The sequence below is a fragment of the Cupressus sempervirens genome, chromosome 8 (genome assembly GCF_028749045.1).
Source record: "Cupressus sempervirens isolate cs-2001-9-10 chromosome 8, ASM2874904v1, whole genome shotgun sequence".
In the NCBI taxonomy this organism is placed as follows: Eukaryota; Viridiplantae; Streptophyta; class Pinopsida; order Cupressales; family Cupressaceae; genus Cupressus; species Cupressus sempervirens.
This window is the reverse complement of record NC_143125.1, coordinates 100,827,161-100,841,629: the sequence shown is the minus strand read 5'-3', so window position 1 is coordinate 100,841,629 and position 14,469 is coordinate 100,827,161. Positions and strand designations below refer to the sequence as shown.

The window sequence follows — 14,469 nt, the reverse complement described above, 5'->3', positions numbered from 1 at the left end:
AATGCCTTCCTTGGGTGTTTAGCACACTAGTACACTTGGATAGGTGTGCTAGTGTGCCATTTTTCTTGGAAAAAATGACTTATCCCCTTAGATGATGATTTTCAACATCTAGGTTTTCAAGTTGGTACCTGGATTTGACAAAAGACATTAAGAAAAACCATATAAAAGACTTGGACCCTAGATTATGAACATAGAAAGCCAAAAAAATAAAGCACGGGGTCCCCATTTCTATGTGAAATTTTGTATACATTGTGAAACCATAATAAAGGAAGCACAACTGACTAGTTGGTCTAGGGGCTCTATTTTCCCATCTTGTACAGTGGCCCATCAATTCATAATTACAAAGGGTGGTTGGTTTTTTTTGTATAAATTCTTAGACCCATACAAAATAGTTGTCCCTCATGATCATTTCAATGATAGTGAAGGATTTTTTGATATATTCAGACAAAGGACTAAGACTGGTCCTAAAAAAAATCAACCATACTTCCCAAAAGATATAATAAGAAATGAATTCTCTCTTCAAGATCAAGAGATCAAAAAGGAGAAATGGAGAGTTTATTCTAGGATTCTACAATTTATTACTAGTTTTGAGAAAGATTATAATCCTTTAAAAGATACAAAGATTGAGGAAGATAAGTTGAATAAGTAAATGATTACTTTTCCTAAGATTATGGAGGTAATGAATTAAAAGAAGACAATCTTTATCAATTCTTATCCTGATAAGGCCAGAGAAATAGTGAAAATTTTATCTTTTACCCCTCTAGTAGGATAAGGACAACTGGTTATTTAGAGGAGGTCTGGCTATAATATCATTAAGAAAAAAGAGCTTGCAATTGACAAGGGTAAACAAATAATTGGATCAACCAGTACTATTCTAGAAGAGAGGCCTAAAGTGGCAAAGCTAAGAGGCAAAAGATAGAAGAAAAATAGGTGCCCTAAATAGAAGAATATTGACCCGCTCAATCCTAATTTTATGTAGGAGACGAACAACTCACTAAGGAGAAAATGGAGAAAGTAGGATTGTGAGAGGGCAATTTTCATTACTTTAAAAATTAAAAGAAGGAAATCCTCAAGAGGCTCCCATGCCTAGCCTTGAGCTAACTTTTCTTGATTATAGAGGAAAGGAATTGGACCCTATGGTAGAACAAGTTACTCATGAATTTCTGTTTGATGAAAACTTTGTCAAATCAAGAGATTTCTACAAGTTTTCATGAAGTTCTAACATAATAATTTGAGGAGAGGTGCAATAAGAGGAAAGTAGAGTAACCAAAAATGGAAAAGGTAGCTCTACAAGATCAAATAAAAGAGGAAATGATGCAACAATTTGAAGATTTGACCCCTAAGTGAGGGAAGAAAAATGATAAAATCATCTAGGGTTTTGCTACTACCTAAGTGGGACGCTGCAAATGCAATGGTCTTTAAAACTGTTACCAAGTAGTTAAGTGTAGTTGAAAAGGTGAAAAGGGAGCTGAGAGGTGCTAAATTCAGTGAGGATCATACTTTAGTAGTGATTTGGTCTATGAGAAGAGGATCTAGAGCTAGTTCCTCTTTGCTTGATGATTCTAACTTGATGGGAAAATATGCTAAATAATGTGGTGTCACAGTGATGAGAACACATCAAGAATGGAACCCTAATTTTACAAATTTGAGAAAACTCAAGATTGGAACACACATGGTATCACAATAGTGCGTCTTTTTTCTACAAAACTAGACCGACCTCTAGTTTCATAGTCTAAACTACCAACCCTTACAATGGATGAGAAAGAAGAACATATAGACAAGGAATGAATTCCTAGATTTGATATAAAGATGACATGTGTCTACTTGAAATTTCATCCTCTACTATTGTAGAACATCTCTCATTTTTCTACCCATTTGATCTGATTTAGTCTTCATCATTATTCTGTAACCAACCTAAAATATCTCTTCCTTAATGACTAAAAACCATTTTGTTACTAAAAAAATTGAAATGCACCATAAAATGTTGATGAAATATGGATTTAACAAACTTGAAGGTGATCAAACTTGACCCTAACTACATTTTTACCATGTTTTACCCACATTTAGCTGATTACTTTGCTAGAAATTAGTTTTGAACTTTGATACATGAATGTAGTTGCAAACTGGGAATCTAGAAGAAAACCTCAAATAACCTGAATAGATAGCATCTTGTGCAAAAAAAAATTATAGAATCAAAAAGTTCGTCTTCTCCTAGTTTTGATGATATATAATATGCCTATACTTTCTTATCAGAAACTCCTAGAAAGTCATTTTGAAATATATACCTCTGCTATGTGATCTCTGGTCTACACTTGGCCATTTTAAATTTTTAACAAAAATTTAAAAGAATTCCTAATTTGATACTTTATGTTATATCCATTTTAATTTTAAAAAAATGTATGTGCTCTTCTAAGCAAACAATTTAAAATCTTTTTTTTATCATTTTCAATTTTTGGCCATACCCATGAATTTTAGGTCAACCCTACTTTGACTAGGCTGTCACATGGCATCATTGTATTGGTTGACCTCTACACATTTATCATCCATTGGGCACCATGTGGTACTCTCTGATTGGCTTTCTAGGCACTATCACATGGTAGCCTCTCATTTGTTGTTAGACTACTTGTCAGACTGCCATGTCACCTCATTGACCGAATTGCCATGTCACCAAGGACCAAGGCCCACTGATACATGTCAAATAGGTACTTCCCTACATTATAGTCAATAGGGTGCTAACTATTCATGCAGGGAAGCACCTTCATGACACATTTACCCCATACCAAGTTAGCACCTTGAATCTTGCACTAGGTTGGAAGGTCATTGCCATGTGTTAGCCACTAGTTCACCCGCATGTCACCACATGTCATGATTTGACTGGTTAGACTTCCACATCAGCAATGACATCAATGTCTAGGGCATTCCAAATTTTCTTCCTTCTTCTAGTCAGGACCCACACATGAGTTTGAGGCTTCAAAAGCCTTTGTTTCTTTAAGACACTATGCTTATTATGTAGAGGAGTATATAAAATATAAAGAAAACCCACTTCTCACTCAATGTGGGATTAAAATCCAATGATTTTCCCCTATTGTAGACCTCACCACTACCATTAATGACTTCTTTTTAATTAGTATCTTTACCAACATATCAAGATCACTTGTTGTGAAGATTTTGTATTATTGTTCGATCATTTTTAACATTTTTAAATCAATGTTTCTAAATATATTCTACAAAATGACACAAAAATCATGTTTTGGAAAACCATTTTCTCATGAATCTCATGATGAGAGGACTGGTTTGATTGGGGGAAGCATCAATTTCAACATGACTTTGGAAGAAGATGTTTAGACATAAGTCTTAGATCACATGGATAGCAAAACATGGTCAATATTTCTTACTCCTCACATCTATTTCAGAGGATGCCACAGCTTTTAAGGTATGATCCCCATGCAAAGAGAAAAACAAGGAGCAAAGATTCTATTGAACTTGAATGTCTCTTTGGAATCCATGCCTAGCCTTTTAGGGTTGGAAATTGACAATTACTCTTCTTCATTGGCACATTCAATTGTAGATTTTTTGATGCATGATTCATCAGTGGGAAGGAAAGGTCTTACCCTATCACTAGTACAAAAACTACAATATATGATTAAATAAACTACTAAATATTGTAGATATATTACTGATTTTGATCACGTGACTAGTGGTACTATATTGCCAGACATTTATCTCCCAACCAAATTTATGATAAAAATATTTTAATGATTGATTTAGTCATTTTTTGTTTTTAAATGGTAGTTTATTTGATATATTTGGTAGTGTACTTGGTAGTTTATTTGGTATTTTATTTGGTAGTATATTTGATAGTTTATTTGGTAGTATATTTGATATTTTATTTGGTAGTATAGTTGGTAGTAGATTTGATAGTTTATTTAATCATATCAGGGCACAATGGAGTCGAACCACCATCCTCCTACTTGTGATGTAGGTGCTCTTCCATTGAGCCAGTCCCCTTTAAATAATTGTGATGTTATGCATAGTATAAATATCAAGAGAATATTTTCATTCTCAAATTTATTACATGTGGCTTGTTCCCCTTATTATAATAAAGCTATGGAACAAAAAAAGAAAGACCTTTATTTGTCGAAACAAGGTATATAACTAAGTCTACAAATTTTGGATGACAATTTATTGTTGTTCCAACTTCTTAATTTTTATTTTGCTCAGAGGAATTGGTTTATGTGTAGCTTTGTCTAATATATAAGATGAATTGGAATTAGAAATAAAGATAAGGGTATCTTAATGAAAATGCTACAAAGACAACATAGAAGCAAGATAAAACATTTTCAGCAAGATTCTTACTTGACCAACTAACTTAGTATTTATGGAATCATGCCTAATGGTCCTTTTTCCCAATAAATAAAATCTTTCACAGAAGGTCACTGAATTTTTTTTCATGATAGCAGCAAGAACCTATATATTTATCCAAAATAATTCATTGAGAAATTATGACAAAGCACAAAACTTGAAAAATATCATGCCAGCCATTTTGGTAGTCATCATGCAGTATGTTGAAATCAAAGTACACATATGTGCCTTGTTCATATTCATCTGTTGTGACTTTCGATTCATCATGTCTCTAGAACCATGTACTATATTTCCTATGGTACCTCCATGACTGTTTCTTCAATTCTCTTGGTACTAAGTACTGCTGATATGTATTATGTCATGTTTTCAAGCCAGTATGTGTCTTTACTAGATAAATAACATTCAATATAAAGAGCTTGTGCTGATTTAGAAGCATTGTGTTTAATCTTGTAGAATTGTACCCTACCTGCTGGTAGTAAAAAGCAAAAAAAAGAGTATCTTTGTCGAAGTGCTTCCAAAAGGCAGAATTTTCAAATATAGGCAATTGACCTTGAGGAAAGCTTGTAGGTGTTACAACAGCCTGTCTTTGCACATTTCATAGACGATGAAACAACGTAATTAAATAAAAGACCTAAAATATAGCATGTCCACCTTCAATATCATGCGTATGAATAATACGTTTAAGCTTTTTTTTTACTGTAGAGAAAATCTTACATACATGTACATAACTCCTCAAGTGCTCTGAATCTTTGAATTGAGGAAGCTTGTGGTATGTTGCACCAAGCATCTGGAGATTGTAAATGTGATCGTGTGCTCCTCCAGAATTTCCAATTGAGTGAACCAAATTATCACCAATAGCACCAAGGTCAGAATTACTTCTCTGTCCTATAACACCATGACCAGAAAAAGGTTGCACAGGATGCACTGGAGTCAGATCTGCATCTCTTGAAAGTTGACTGAATTTTGCCAAAGAACCTGGCCCCGCAACCTACATAAAACACTTGATTACTTTAAAACACCTTTGAAACAATAGATATTGATTGATTTTTCAGCAAAAATCAATGCAATAAAAACCCCAACAGTGCAGCTTAATCGCAACCTACATACATATTGGTGATGCAATTTCATAGCCCACATGTCAAAAATTTCAGTCAAGTTACTGAAATGGACTGAAGCTAAGAAAATGATAATCTAATTGTTGAGTGATCAATGGTACTAGCATGTTTTCAAACAAGTGCTTCTGTAGCTTGTTCTTCATTTTCAAAAAGTATCATTGCCTACTTCTTACCATTAGCCTCAAAAAGTCTGTTATTAATTATATTTCCATGTTCTTCCAAATGAGACACAACTTCAACTTCTGTCACTTTAGTAGGTAGGCTAGAAACATGAATGATTTTTGTTGGAGCACAAAAATACCGGTAGTTCTTTGCCAGATTGAGGTTAAAATGATTTAGTTTAGAACCTGAGTAATTAGTTGAATCTGAAGATGGATGTATTTGTGCATGCTTAGAGAAGTTCATTCCCAAATGTTTTCCAAAAAGCAGAGCTCCCTGGGTGATAGTTCACATTGTTAAATATTAGTTGTAATAAATAAAAATAGTTATACTGGACTTAACAAATCAATTGAGAAACCAAAGACTATACCTTCAAGAAGTGGATAGCTAATTCTTCCTAAAAACCATCTTGTTAGATTGTGGTGACTGATCAGGAAAGTACTATACATACTTCATAATTTTTTTTGGAAGTAGCCGACATGGTAGCCGACATATTATGGCCGACATATGGGCGACATGTTATAACCCTAAAGCGGTTTAATACTTGTATAAAAAAAGGGCTTAGGGTTGGTTATTTTTCATAATGTTGTGATGCGAAATTGGTTCTTGCGGCAGTATTGAGCTGTAAGGGATTACGGATTGTAATCAGGTTGTAATCACTGGATTGTAGTAAGATCAAACTTGCTGTTTGGTGGACGTAGCCTAGGGATTGGGTGAACCACGTTAAATCTTGGTGCCTTGTGTTCATTTCTGTGTGTTCTATTATTTTCTGTTATTGGTTATATTTGCATGTAATTTTTATTTCTGTCTGTGGTTCATCCTAACAAGTGGTATCAGAGCGAGGTTGTTTTTTAGTTATCCTCTGCAGGAAAGTTTGAAGGTTAAGTGGGAGTCTCAAGGTTGAGTGGGAGTCATGGCAGATGAGGGTAAGTTGAGGGTTGACAGGTTTAATGGGCAGAACTTCCAGTTATGGAAGATGCAAATGGAAGACTATTTATATCAGACGGATTTATGGAAACCGTTAGAAGGAAAAGCTAAGAATCAGGGAACTATGTCAGAGGCCGAATGTGATCTTTTGGACAGAAAGGTACTCAGAAGCATTTGGTTATGCTGGGTGCCATTAGTGGCATTTAATATTACAAAAGCAAAGACGACAAAAGATTTGATGAAAACCCTAGCGAAACTGTATAAAAAGCCCTCTGCTTCAAATAAGGTATTTCTCATGAAGCATTTATTTAATATGAAAATGGCAGAAGGTGGATCTGTTGCAGATCATTTAAATTAGTTTAATACTATTACTAGTCAATTATCTTTTGTGGGTATCAATTTTGATGAAGAAATTAGGGCTCTCTTGATTTTGTGTTCTTTGCCTAAAAGCTGGAATGGCTTGGTAATGGCGGTGAGTAATTCTGTTCCTGGATCTAGTACCCTAAAATATGATGATGTGATTGGTGTTGTTTTGAGTGAGGAAACTCGTAGAAAATTCTCAGGTGGATCTACATCAGGAAGTGCTTTAAATGCACAAAGCAGGGGCAGAACAACTAAAAGAGGAAGTAACTCTGAAAATCATGGGAAATCAAGAAGAAAGTCAAAGGGGAGGAGGTCTCAATCCAGAGGACCAAATGATTGCTAGTACTGTGGGAAACTAGGGCACAAAAAGAAAGATTGTTAGAATCGAAAGAAAAATGAAGGAGATAAATCAAATGGAGACAAGGAGGTAAATGTGGTAAGTAAAAAATCCAAAGAGGATGCTTTTCTTCTGTCTTTAGAAAGTGTTGATAATTCATGGGTTTTAGATTCTGGCGCTTCATTTCATGCTAAACCTCATAGAGGTTATTTCATTGATTATGTCCAAGGGGATTTTGGGCTTGTTTATTTGGGAGATAATGAACCCTGTCAGATTGTTGGAAAGGGAAAAATTAAGATTAAGTTGCAGAATGGGAATCATTGGCTACTACATGAGGTAAGACATGTTCCAAAACGAAGTAGAAATTTAATTTCAGTAGGGCAACTCGGTGATGAGGGTTGTGTAGTTACTTTTAATGATAAAAATTGGAAGGTTTCAAAAGGTTCCCTTGTAGTAGCAAAAGGTGTGAAAGTAGGCACCTTATATCTTTGTACAGGTCATATTGTTCCTTCTATTTTGATTGTTTCAGAGAAAAATGAATATTCAGGAACAATTACTGCAGTTGAGCAGGAAGAACAAATAGCTGCTATAGATTCTGATATAGCGTTGTGGCACAATAGACTTGGGCACATGAGTGAGAAAGGTATGAAAGTACTTCATTCAAAGAAAGTTTTACCAGGTCTGAAATGTGTGAATATGAATTTTTGTGAAAGTTGTGTGTATGGAAAACAAAAGAGAGTGAGTTTTGTAAAGACTAGGAAGGAAAACAAAAAGGAGAAATTAGAGCTTGCGCATACAGATGTATGGGGACCAACTCAGGTATCTTCCCTTGGTGGCTCTCATTATTATGTTACATTTATTGATGACGCAACTAGAAAAGTATGAGTTTATTTCGTTAGATAGAAATCTGATGTATTTCAAACTTTTAAGAAATGGAAATGCTTGGTTGAAAATGAGATTGGTAAGAAATTAAAATGTCTCAAATCTGATAATGGTGGTGAGTATTGCAGTCATGAATTTGAAGATTATTGCTCCACTAATGGTATTCGTAGACAAAAAACTGTTCCAAGGACTCCACAGGAAAATGGAGTGGCTGAACGCATGAACAAGACTATAATGGAGCATGCAAGGAGCATGCGGTTGCATGCTAGGTTGCCCTTACACATGTGGACGGAGACTGTCAATACTACAGTATATTTGATTAATAGAGGTCCCTCTACTCCTTTGGGCTGTGGTATTCCAAAGGAAGCATGGACTGGGAAGAAGGTGAGTTATTCTTTTCTCAAGACCTTCGGTTGTGAAACTTTTGCTCATATAGACTCTGAAAATAGAACCAAGCTGGAAGCTAAATCAAAGAAATGTGTCTTTGTTGGATATGGCATTAATGAATTTGGTTATAGGCTTTGAGATTTTGAAAATCTTAAAATTATTAGAAGTTGGGATGTCATATTCAATGAGAAAGTGTTGTACAAAGATCTGTTGTAGCAACATGAGAAGAAAGAAGATGATTATGTAGTGCTAGATGATACTCCAAAAGCTGATGTTTCAGCCATTCCTCATGATGTGCAACAACTGCAACAACAAATACCACACACACCAGTGAATGTTAGACGGTCAACAAGGCCAATTAGACCTCCACAAAGATTTTCTCCCTCTTTGTATTCTATTTTACTTACTGATGTTGGTGAACCTGAAAGTTATGATGAAGCTATGTAGGTGGATACTAAGATTCAGTGGGAGTCTGCAATGAAAGATGAAATGGAATCTTTGCTGAAAAATAAGACATAGGATTTGTGCAAGTTGCCTGCAGGTAAAAAGGCTTTATAGAATAAATGGGTTGACAGGTTGAAAGAAGAGGAAGGAGGTAAGAAAAGATTTAAGGCCAGGTTAGTTGTAAAAGGATTTGCACAAAAAAAGGGAATTGATTTTGATGAGATATTTTTTCCTGTTGTTAAAATGACTTCTCTTCGTACTATTTTAAGTCTTGTGGCTACTGAAGATTTGCATTTAGAGTAGATGGATGTTAAAACAGCATTTCTTCATTGTGATTTGGATGAAAAAATATATATGGCTCAGCCACAGGGTTTTCAGGTCAAAGGTAAGGAGAACTTAGTGTGCAAATTGAAGAAATGTTTATATGGCTTGAAGCAAGCACCTCGGCAATGGTATCTGAAATTTGACAGTTTTATGCATGAGCATGGATATAATAGGTGTAATTCAGATTACTGTGTTTATTTTAAGAGGTTGGATGATGATAGCTACATTATTTTATGTTTATATGTTGATGATATGCTTGTAGCTGGGTCCAACATGGATCATATTAAGGGGCTGAAACGCCAATTAGCACATGCATTTGCTATGAACGATTTGGGGGCAGCAAAACAAATCCTTGGTATGAAGATTTGCAGAGATAGAAAGAACAGAACATTGATGCTATCTCAAGCTGATTATGTTGAGAAGGTGTTGCAACATTTCTCTATGGAGAATGCTAAAGCTGTCAGCACACCTTTACCTGGTCGTTTGAAATTGACTAAGGAGATGTGTCCCAAGACACAGGAAGAGGAGGATAAGATGTCCAAGGTATCCTATGCTTCAGCTGTAGGAAGTTTGATGTATGCTATGGTATGCACTAGGCCAGATATTGCACATGCAGTGGGAGTCATTAGCAGGTATATGAGTCATCCAGGATTTGAGCATTGAAATGCTATCAAGTGGATTCTCAGATATTTGAGAGGAACATCCAATAAGTGTTTACACTTTGGTGGCTCTACTACTGATTTACAGGGCTATGTTGACTCAGATTTGGCTGGGGATATTGATACCAGGCAGAGTACTACAGGTTATGTCTTTACTGTTGGTGGGGCAGCCGTGAGCTGGGTTTCTAGGTTACAGAAGATTAATGCTCTCTCTCCACTACAGAGGCAGAGTATGTTGCTGCTACAGAGGCAGCCAAAGAGATGATATGGCTTCAGTTCTTCTTGGAAGAATTGGGACATTCTCAAAAGGATAATTATTTGTTCACCGATAGTCAGAGTGCCATTCATCTTGCTAAGAATTCAGCTCTGCATTCTAAGACCAAACACATACAGTTGCTGTACCATTTCATTCGGTCAATTTTGGAGGATGGACAGTTAAAGCTGGAGAAGATACATACTAATGACAATCCAGTAGATATGTTGACAAAGGTTGTAACAAGGGAGAAGTTGAACTCCTCTTCAGCTTCGGTTGGTCTTTTAGACTGAACATGAATAAAAGAATAGTAGAGTCCAGGATGGTTTGATCCAGTGGGAGCCCCATGTAGTAGTGGTATTGCTATAGGATCAGTCTCCAAGTGGGAGATTGTTGTTTAGTGTGGAGCCTGATCAGTCTCCAAGTGGGAGATTATTAGATTGTGGTGACATATTATGGCCGACATATGGCCGACATGTTATAACCCTAAAGCGGTTTAATACTTGTATAAAAAAAGGGCTTAGGGTTGGGTATTTTTCATAATGTTGTGATGCAAAATTGGTTCTTGCGGTGGTATTGAGCTGTAAGGGATTACGGATTGTAATCAGGTTGTAATCACTGGATCGTAGTAAGATCGGACTTGCTGTTTGGTGGACGTAGCCCAAGGATTGGGTGAACCACGTTAAATCTTGGTGCCTTGTGTTCATTTCTGTGTGTTCTATTATTTTCTGTTATTGGTTATATTTGCATGTAATTTTTATTTTTGTCCGTGGTTTATCCTAACACATCTGCCAGTTGAATCAGTGCATGATCGGATTTGTTTTGGAGCAATTTAATGTGCAATATATTACCATAAATGGACAACAAGTCGAAAAGTTTGTCTTCATCTATTTTCTAAAAGAAGTCATAATATCAGCTTGAGTACTCGCTCAATTCATAATTGTCAAGCTAAAAACACTTTGGAAATTCAAAAAGTGCAGTCAGCATTTCAGTTAGTAAATAATTAGAGAAAATCAATGTGGAAAAGCAGGGAGCACAATTTTAAAAAGGCTCTGAAAACAGGACCTCTAGGTTTAAGTTGGCAACTAGAATCGTCCATCTATCATTGTTACCAGTGACTCCTCATGGTAAGACACCAGTAAATACTTCCATTATAGCATCTCCACTGGCAGTAGGCATCTACTACAGGGAAGAAGTAGTAATTTTTTTTATCAGAATGTGTCAAATTAGATAGGTCAGAGTTCAGAGATTATAGATGTATAATTTCCTTGACATTTCATTATCTATTCAATGTGACGCATAACCCTACGACTCAGAATAATTTTCAATGAATGCAACGATAGCTCAAGCTGATTAGCAAACCTGTATAGAATTTAGTCCCATCGCTGGTGCAACCATATGATGGAGAGAAACTGTAAATTTTCTCAAGAGAAAACACATCATTATAAACCGTAGTTTAGACCATAAATTCCTCAAATGGTAAATATTAAAGCTTTGAATAAATGGTTGTGTACCATACCCACCTGGTTGTATGCCATACATGCCTCCCACGTCACTTAAAGACTGTTTAATATACAAAAAGATGCAACTCAGAACAAACCAGATTAAGTTACGGTAGTACAATTTTAAACTTTACATTCACATTAAATGTAGGTTAAGTTACAGTAGGACCATTTTAACTTTATATTCGCAATAAATGTAGGTTAAGTATCACATGGGTTGGCATCTGGTTCTTCTGCTCTGAAGGCAATGCCGGGTTTGTGAAGTCCCTGCCAAAACTTATTCAACTTAAAGATAATTAAAGATAAACAAAGCACCAAAAATTAAAATATAAGATAAAGGAAAAGCTATGAACTTAACTGGCGCAATGCAAATAATTACCTGGTTCTTTCATTATTGTAGTTCACTTGTAACTCAGTAAGACTAGCCAAAAAAAGAAATTACGTTGTCAGGCAAAATCGAAAGACAATCTTAAAATGCTAATGACTAAAACAAAGGTAAAAGTTGGTAATATCCAGCAGCCATGCTTTGAAAATTGAATCTCTAAATGGCAACATCCATCATAGATATTACGATTCTGCAAAAATATGACAAGATGACTCAATGCTGACAATGCTGACAAATTAATCAATATCTAGTCTTTCCATTGAAAAAATGGTGCAGAGGGCCTTAACAATGTTTCTCCCTTTTCTCATAACTTCCAGTCTCTTATTGTGTCCTCAAGCATTCTCTATCTAATAGAATCAGTTAAGCACACTGATCTCAAGCAATAAGCATCTACCAGACTACTTCTATAGTTGCAACTTCAATGCAGATAGTGACTTTCCTAGAAGTATAAAATTCATATATACATGGTTGCTATCTTAAGAAGTTGTTAATTTCCTCAAGCTTCTTCAACTTATCCTAAACCTCGATAACAGAGCTACTGCTGCTTATATTGCAAGACTTTCATATATATTTCCAGAGTATTGCAACATCTCTTCCTGCCCACTTAGCTAAATGTTGAGGTTTTTCCATCAAATCTTTTTCGTTCCAGGTATATTTTTCATTTTCCATTTGTTTATTTCAAATTTGTCGCCCGTTTTCCCTTTTTTCATTTGTTTTGCAAGAAACCCAAATAAAAAGATCTAATACTAGAGTAGCCATAGGGTCTTCAAATAATGTGGATGTAGCAGGAGCAGCAACCTCTAACTCATCCGAGTGCCCTTCCCAAGGCCAACTTTTTTAGGGTAAAGTTATATTCCTATGCTACGAAATCCCTACTTGTAGATCAAAATGATTTATATTCTGCTTTTTTGGCAAACTGTTGTATAGATGCTGATAGAATTGAAAGGAGTGAAGAGAACGGGAAGAGGGCTATAGGTTAGGACATATATACATTGTGCATGTACATTTTTACATGGTGTGTAGCTCAGGGTCAGAGGATTTACTATATGAATGTATGAAAGTCATAGAATGAGCACATTTTACAGATGGGCCAGGGGGTTGTATTTGTGCTGCGACTTAATGCTGTTAGGAAGTCATGCCAAAAAGATTCATGCCACGAATTGTGCTGCTCAAATGCGACAAGGGTTACAGTGTTCTTAGGACATAATTGATTGTGTTGCTCAAATGCAACAAGGGTTACAGTGTTCTTAGGACATAATTGATTGTGTTTTTGCATAGTTTTTTTTGTGGTTTGAAGATGTATGCATACTATTTCTGCACAGATTTTCTTGGCTACAATGAGCTTCTCGAAAGATAGAGCCTTCAGAGAGATCGCATCAAAAAATCTAGGAGAACGAAGTGTTGAAAAGTGGGTGCAGACACGGGAGAAGGGACTCCAAAATAGACATCTAGAGCGGACTTCAGTGGAACCTCAATAGACATACAGTCAATTTTGTATCTCTGTACTTTCTTCCAGAAAGATTAGTGGGAATGCTAATAAAGATATGCAGAAGTTGAAGACTGGACCACCCTCTATCCAAATAGAGGATAACCAGTGTGCATGTTGTTACTCTTCAGGTTACAAATTTAGATAAGCCATACCAAGCTTCTTATAATCTGAATCAAAGACAATCTCCATTGTTCTAAATGAAGCCTTGAGCTCCACTATTGTGGATGCAGCCAGAAAATGGTTTTCTACTTTTTCCTCTGTAACTATTTCTATCCTGCTCACTAAGCCTCTATAGATACCCATTTTCGCAAGGTGGTGATTAACATTTATAGAGGCTTTCGGGCTCTGAAAGTCTACAATTTTATCCTCTTGTGATTTTCGTAATGGATGCAATTCCTAAGGGAAATTAAACCCATTTTAAATTCTTCTGTCATCGATCTTTTGTCTATTACATATTTGCTTCGCGTACACATTTCCTAGTTTCCTTATAAATTAAAGCTTCTGTACATGCTAAAAAGCCTAGTTTTCCCATGACCATCAAAATACTTAGCCCGGCACAAAATAGATTTGCAACATTTTCTCATTGTCAAATTATTACAGATACTAATTTCTCTCTTTCATATTATTATTTCTGCAAGCGAATGATTTGTATGCACTTACCAGAAAGGAGAAGCCTACAAAATCCATTAAATACCATTGAAAAAGCACGATCTCAAGTCTCTAAACCCTAATATCGGCACCACAGTGCCCACGATAAAAACTAAGCAACGAAAAAATGAGTTTGGGATCTAATTAAAAAAAGGCTTTCGAGAGAATTCTTATGGGGCTATTATAGTTTTTCATAATAAAAAGTATTATTCTATATTAATTTTTTTAAAGCA

The 14,469-nt window shown here is 35.6% G+C and overlaps 1 pseudogene; it reads right to left on the bottom strand.

The window, feature by feature from the left end:
* Positions 1-5,513: 5,513 nt before the first annotated feature.
* Positions 5,514-13,891, bottom strand: LOC149541811 (polypyrimidine tract-binding protein homolog 3-like; annotated as a pseudogene).
* Between the last annotated feature and the right edge of the window lie 578 nt (positions 13,892-14,469).